Source organism: Amborella trichopoda, chromosome 10 (genome assembly GCF_054954075.1).
Source record: "Amborella trichopoda isolate Santa Cruz 75 chromosome 10, AtrichopodaSantaCruz75HAP2 v2.0, whole genome shotgun sequence".
NCBI classification, from domain to species: Eukaryota; Viridiplantae; Streptophyta; class Magnoliopsida; order Amborellales; family Amborellaceae; genus Amborella; species Amborella trichopoda.
In genome coordinates this window covers 405,943-414,291 of record NC_142345.1, presented here as the reverse complement: position 1 = coordinate 414,291, position 8,349 = coordinate 405,943, and positions in this window count along the sequence as shown.

Sequence of the window (8,349 nt, the reverse complement as noted above, 5' to 3'; positions counted from 1 at the left end):
CCCTGGCAGCCCGGCCAGGCCTACCTCCTTATAGGCACCAGCCCGGCTCGGGTCTAGGCCCGGCTGTGCCATGCTTAAGAATTTATCAATGCAATTCACAAAGAAACAAAAAAAAAAAAGAAATGAAAGAGAAAAGGGTGTAAACAATCAAATTAGATCCTACCTAAAAAATTTCATTAGAAGACATTGTTTTGATGCTCAAATATCCTCAAATTGATTATCTCGACATCAAGATGCATGGACATGATAAAAAAAAATGAATTTCAAGTTTTAGAAATAGTGTATCTTGTAACATATTTTTGGACAATCAATTTTCATAATTTCATGGATCAGCTCCATTTATATTATTTTTAAAGTTTTTAAAATTTATAATTAAATATGAAAATATATTTTAAAGCTATCACAAAGATTTCTAGTATTGAAACCACATTTCTCGACATTATTTGAGGGTGGGCTTTATTTTGATTGTTTAGAACCTCAACTCTATAGAAATTACACCCCCAAAAAATGGAGAAGTATAGAATAAGATTATTTACTTTTGATACAAGGTAGCCACAATTACTCTTGACTATTGGATGTGAAATCTAATAGCTGCATTTATTCTATTGACCAAACTCAAACTTCAAAAAAAATTTTCTCGACACACTAAAACTATCAAATTTCACATCATATAGTTGTAAGTAATTATGGCCACCTTGTATCAAAAGTAAATGGTTTCATTGTATACAATCCCAAAAAAAACTGAGCCAAGTAAAGTGAGGGTAGCCCTAGACCTGGCCCAGCCCGACCTCACCCTCAAGTTGTGAGCCAAGTAAAGTGAGGCTAGGCCTAGACCTGGCCCAGCCCGACCTCACCCTCAAGTTGTGGTATCCTGGCATGAGTCCAGCTCTTAGGACACATTTCATGGCCCAAGTCATAGTTGTTTAGGGCTGAGTCAACAACACCAGGCAAGGCTACTTAGCCCATTCCAGCCCTGGCCACAGTATTTATAACACCCTAGGTAGAATGAGGAACTGTCATATCATGAACGGGATAGTGGCAGATCGTGAATTGGATGGTGATGGACAATGAATGGTTTGCAACAACAAATCCTCGAAAATAGAAAACCAACGTAGGATATGGGATTTTGGGATAAATATGATCAAGAAAAGATGAATCAAGATAACATTTGAGTTCAAAATGAAATCTTGAATAACCTGTCACCCGAGGTCTCAGATGTCTGGCCCAAAACCCTAAAATGCTACGCCCTAAAGCGTCTGAATCCTAGAAGCGAAAAAAACTTGCTGCTTGAAACCTGAAAGCTTTGGACAAGAGGTGTAAATAACCAATGGTCATAATATAAACAGCAACCTCCAATTCGGATGTTCCGGGCCAACCAGCTCGGGTAGATAGGCCTCTTATTTATTTTTTCTTTAATTTTCAATTAATTATGATTATTTTAATTAGATTTAAGTTGCATAGAATTGCCTTTATTTTTTTTGGCAAAAAGATCAAGCAGGTACTGTTGGCGATTTAAAGGAAACTTGCCCTACATGGGATTAATTGGCCTTTAAACTGTAATTCAAACATTATCCATGCAATCTCTATCGAATTTTCATTTAACTAGTTCTGTAGCGATAAATCAGGGGATTTTAGGCTTGAAATTCTCCTGATTTTGCGTTGTAAACAAAAAGAGAGATAAACGTGCAACATGTGGGCCTATCCGCATGCAAAATTAATAAGTAATATCATTTATTCGAGAAAGAGTTATAGTTCAAAATAAATGCATATGTACACCATGTAACGATTACATAGTATTTTTTGTGATCCAGTCAAAATACATTGCTCACAGGAAACTTCACTAGAAAGCTCGTCTAAAAAGGAAGACCAAAATTTTCTCTTATACCTTTGGTTAAGTCAGGAAAATTACACGTGATAGAGGCAAATACTACCGGCAGTAAAAAAAAAAAAAAGAGTAACGATCCTATAGGACCTCCCCCCACCCATGTGTGTAGGACCTCAAAGGATCACCAGTAAAGTTGGTACAGATCTCTAGAAAAGTAATCGCATGAGTATGGGACTTGACTTTTCTATAGATCCGTACCAAATTTAATGGTGATCCTTTGGGGTCCTACACATATGGGTGGGGGAGGTTCTATAGGATCATTCTTCAAAAAAAAAAAAAAAAAAAGGCACCACCCATAGTATTGACTTGCAATATAAAAAATATTTGATGGCAGCATACTCAAACTACTATCAATTTGAAGATATTTGAGCATCTAAACAACTTCTTCTAGTGAAATTTTTTAGGTAGGCTCAAATTTGATTATTTAGAGCTTCGGCTCTATATAAACTTTTCCCCTCTTTAAACCACAATTTGTTAATATCCAACCTTACAAGTTCATGATACCTCATCATGAAAATAGTCATAAGGGTATAAACACATCTCAGAGATATTTCAAGAGTATGAAATTTAAGGCTTTAAACCTCCTGGCCAGATAATGAACTTTCCACCAACAGTTTCTTATAATTGGCAAAAAATTACATGAAAAGATCATTCTAGACTTATCTAAAATACCACGTATCGCATAAAAATGCATCACTGACGTCTCACGAGACTAGTGGATCATTTCCAACTACAAGCACTACCTATTTCTTAGGCACGTCAAGATAACTGCCTGGTGCAAAGTACATAACAAGGCCAGCCATCCCCAAGCCAAGGGGGAAGACGAGACAGAGGAATATACAAACATCCAGAGATACATAGAGACTAATGAATATATGAAACCTATTACGCGCATACGAAACCCATTACGCGCAGTGAGGGATGAAAAATCTATTATGCACCTTTGGAAAATCTTTCACATGCCTCTCTCTCTAAAAATTCATCTTTATCTCCTACTAAAAATTGCCTTCTCTCATAAACCAAGCAAGAAGCCTTATCCTCTCTCTCTCCTTCCCCTTATCTCATAAACCAAGCAGTAAGCCCTACCCCCTCTTTCTCTCTCTCCTTCCCCCAAAACCATAAATTGCATCTCTCCCTTAATTTTTCCAAGACAGTTTTTGCTCTCTCCATCAAGGAACCTCTGCTTTCCGCTCTCGTCATCAAAGAACCTTGCTCTCTAACTTTAGATAGAAATATACCAAGTACACTCATCTATCTCTTGGTCTTCTTCTATTTGTTTCTCTCTCTAGAATTCCTTATACTGGCTTTACTCAAGCCTTTTTTTGTGATGTTTTTGGAAAATGCTAAATCTTCTTATGGGTTTTAATCTCTCTCTACAACTTTGAGATGATTTTGGCCCATCTCTAAACATTGTGGTTGGAGCTTCATTGGTCTCTCTCTAAAACCTAGACAGGGTTTTGTTGTTAAAGTTTGTTTTGTTGTAGATAGTACCCACGTCTAATGGGGTTTTATTGTTAAATAGGTTATAGGGAATATCAATATCCAATTTTAAATTCTGATTGTTCTAGAAATCCAATGGGTAAATTTCTAAGACAGTTGTCGCAGATTTATTTAATAGACGAACTTCTGATTGTTCTGAGTCTAGGCAAACAATACTTCTAAGACAATTGTTTCATATTTATTTAAAAGGCAAACTGCTGATTATTTTGAAAATACAATAGGTAAATTTAAAACTCTTACCAACAAGTTTCTAATTCTTCAATGTCAAGAAGTTGTTTCTAATTTCTAAATTGGAAGAGTCTCTCAAATGCTACAATTTCTTGTGACCATGTAACTTTTTATGTTTACTCCTACATATGCTCAACTTTGTTATGGGCATGAGTAGTTAGACTATGTACCTACTTGTGCAACCTTTGACTCTCTTTACCTATTTGACTAATAACTGCATAAAATAATGAATGTTTGATTAATAAAAGCAACTACAGTACCTCAAAATCACTTGTGCACCCTTGCTCTTGGAATCTCGTTGATTTTTATCTTTATCTCTTAACCACATCAGTCTATGGGAAGAGATATTCACTGCTAATTTAATGAAATTCTTGATCTTAAATTATGTTTGCTCTTGATCACCCATCATGGTTGTTAAATTTGTTAGCCATTAGCATCGTCGTTACATTAACTCTAATGCATTCAGGTATTTATAATAACCGAATTGTGTATTCATAACCACTTCGTTGAAAAATGACTAGTTTGTATATATGTATCTGATTTATGCTTGCTATTGGGATTTTCTTAAGGTCTTATAGAGTGATCAATCTTTTCCTATGGTGAGTAACAATCAAAACCTCAAGCATGAAGTAAAGATGAAAATAGCCAGATCACTTGCTGCAGCTGGTAGTACTATAGCTATATTAGGTACTATTCTAGCGACCTATGTGCATAAATCATCTACACCAAAGCGTAATTCAATTGGTACAAAGTACCATAAAACGATAATTAACTCCACTAAAGTGGACTGTCGAAATCATATTATAATGAGTAAAAGAGCTTACTTTATATTGAGAAATATTCTTTTAGAGAGAGAAAATATTACTGATACAATAAGGGTTTCATTTGATGAACAATTTGTGATGTTCATGCACATTCTAAGCCACAACCTGAAGAACCGAAAGATTGGTCATGAGTTTGGTCACTCAGGAAAAACTGTCAGTCGACACTTTAACCAAGTGTTGAATGCAGTCATAGGACTTCACAGATAATTCTTCAAACCACTAGAGTTGAACATACCACCAGAAATCACTCGTAAGAAGGGGACGTTGTTTCCTTATTTTAAGGTAATACATATTGGTCATACTTATTGTTTTTTACTTGATTAATGTAGTATTCGGTAATATTTTAATTGCTTCTTGATAATAGGATTGTATTGGAGCTATTGATGGCACTCATATTCCGACAATTGTTCAGAGTAATCTCCAAAAAAAAATTGTAATAGAAAGGGTTTTACATCACAAAATGTGATAGGCATTTGCCCATTTAACCTTCAATTCTAATACATTATTGCTAGATGGGAGGGCTCTGTTGTTGATTCTCATATTTTGCAATCATCACTGTCCTGTGATGATCCTCTTGTAGTTCCCATTGGTATTTCGATTCTATCTTTGATACTATAGTTGTTCACATAACAATATATTATCAATTGATTTTAATCTCAATCAAATATTCATTTTGTAGGAAATACTACCTTGTAGATGCCGGGTACCCTAATATCCAAGGATTTCTCGCCCCTTAGCGTAGGACTCGGTACCATTTAAATGACTATGGTCGTGGTAGAGAAAGACTACAAAATTACAATGAATTGTTTAATAAACGACATTCCTCGCTCAAAAATGTCATTGAACATACTTTTGGAGTTTTGAAGGCACATTTCTCTATCTTGAGAGTGGCTACTACCTATCCAATCAAAACACAAGTAAAGATAGGTGTTGCATGTTGTATTTTATACAATTTCATTATAAGTGAAGACGGTGACCTTCCTGATTTTGAAGATTTAATAATTGATCAAAACCAGTCATCATTAGTGGAAGTTCCAGAGTCAGAAGTATTTGGGAGGAGTCATAGGGAGAGAGATGAGTGATCTGAGTTCAAGGATGACCTGGCAATGCGAATGTGGGCAGATTATACGAGTCGTCTTAATTGAAGCTCATAATTTTTATTTTTGTAATTGAGATTAATTTATAAAAAAAAGATTTATTGGATGTAAATCTGATTTTGCTTTTATGTTTTTCGGTTAAGACATTATGACCCTTTTTCTGTTAAGACGTTATGATTTTGCTTTTATGTTTTTCTATTTTGCTCATGTATAACTTAGCTTTGTACTTGTATTTTACATTGCTATATTAGATTAATGCATTCCATTTGAATTTTTTTAAAATAATTGATGTGATAGTGATATTTGATAATTCATGTTAAACATGGCGAATGAAATTCCAATGACTCAGTCAAATCCCAAGACATGTAGGAAACTTAAATGGACTTTAAAAATGGAGACAATTTTGTTGGAGCTACTTGTTGAGCAATGCTTGCTCATTAAGAAGCCCGAATCAGTTTTTAAAAATGAGCAATGGAGTGCAATTGAGCAGAAATTCAATGTCAATCTTGAAATGAATTTGAGAAATGATGCTTGTAAAAATAAACTTAGAACGTGGTCAAAGAACTACAAAACTGTCAAAAAAAATGAAGGATCAAAGTGGCTTTGGACGGAATGAAGAATCAGATATTGCCATTATCAATGAATCTTTATTAGATGACTATATAATGGTGTTTGTATATTTTTTATCTATCTAATTTTTTATTATTTTAAAAAACATATAAATTAGTTATTTAAGTTAATGCATATTATATTTATCTTGCAGTCTAATCCGCTTGCAAAGAACTTCAAAGGGAAGTCTATTGAATACTAGAAGGAGCTGGGCATAATTGTCGACAATGATTTTTCCGAGGGTGCTTGTGCTAGGACAGCAGCACAACTAGAGACAAACAATGATGATGATGTTGAGGATGTTCGAAAACGATTGTAGGCTTAGATGATGATGAAGGTGTTGAGGAAATAAGTGATGATGAGGACTTCCCAGAGACCCCGGTCCCATCAAGAACGAATAGAATGACTATCAATCCAATTGAAAATTAAACATAGGTTATGCCATCGAGGAAGAAAAAAAAAACAATGGTTGATACTATGGAGTCAATAGGTGTAGCCATGAAAGAAATTGGTGCTGCAATTGTAGAGTTGAGGAAACCAGTAGCAAACCCACACATACGAGAGGTCTACATAGTTCTTAAATAGGAGCACGACTTTGCTCGACCTATCTTCATGTGAGCATATAATGAAATGATGGCAGACAAAAATATTAGTGAGGGATTTTTAGAAATGATTGAAGAAGACCAGGTGTTTTGGATTTACTTGAAGTATTTTCAAGAAGGTGGTGACATGTAAAGTGGAGTGAAATCCACACTTTTTTTATTTGGGCTCTTTTCTCTCTTTATTTGACCGAGATGGTTTTTGTACTTGGGAATTTTTGTTATTGAATTGCTATAATTACTCTCCAACACAAACATACATACATTATCTCTCTCTCTTTTGGTGGATGATGATGAACTTCTCTATCAGTTTCTATATCTATGATAATAATAGTAAATCTTGTTGGAACAATGTCAATTTTATTTCACATTCTCATTTTCTCTTTAAAATGGTGATGATTAAGATCAATACTTTGCACTTTTTCTATCTTTGGAATACCTTTATTTCTCTCTCTCTCTCTCTCTCTCTCTCTCTCTCTCTCTCTCTCTTTCTCTCTCTCGAATAGTGATGATGTTATTATTAGAAAATCTTTTTGGAATGATGTGATGATGACTTTAATTCCGCGTTTCAATGGAATTTTATGATAAAAAAGAAATAAATAATATTTTATAGTCAAATACTAGTAAAATATTGATAATGTATTTCCCATATTTTTTCAAGCAAAACAGTAACAATGTATTTCCCAGGTTGCATCTAAATACTATCCAAATAATATCAAATAATATATTACACAGTAATATATTAAGTCATTAATATATTTCACAGACAATATATTCCCAGGTATCCAAACAACCCCTTAGAAACTTTCTTTTTTCCGGTGAAGCTTACATTCCCTCCGTTCAAACTTTATATGACCATCAGCATAATGGCGCATCATGTGTTGTTGATATTTTCTATATTTATGTATATTTTCCCTGAATTAAAAGGGTATCCGTGTTTGTATACTAACTTGATGTAAAGTATTATAACAAAGATTGAAGTGTCCCTAAAGATGAACCCATGCTATATGTAAAAAAATCATTTATTTCCCGTTATATGGATTAAGGGCATATTTTGTACCCTTCAGGTAGTAGTTATTTGGAGTGATTCATATTTACTAACACATTTGGGACAAATAAGCACATATCTCATGGTTCGGGGTCTCCGATGAGGGTAAGAGGGACTGCTTATATCAAGGTTGGGATGCCTAACTATAGACTCTCTTACTCTTTTGAGTGTGTGTCCTGGGTTAGCATCTAGGGCCTTTAACCTAACCCTTGATGAGGCAGTCGACTCAATATCAAACTCTTTCATAAGGCATTTCAACATTGGTTGCCCTAAGTTGTTAGGGTAAGGCTTGAATGTGGGTCCTAGCCATAAAAATTGGAAATGTGGCTTAATTTATAGTACGTCCATATAGATCCAACCCTTATGGCCCATGTGTATTATATATATAATACTATTATACTATAAAATTTATATATATTATGAATTTAGATAATAACATTTTTTACTTTAGCTATGTTATTGTTATATTATAAAATTTATATAAAGAAAAAGTTTACATAAGGTTACAACCTTAAAATGTAGAATTACATATGCATATCAAAAATCTATTTGACGACGT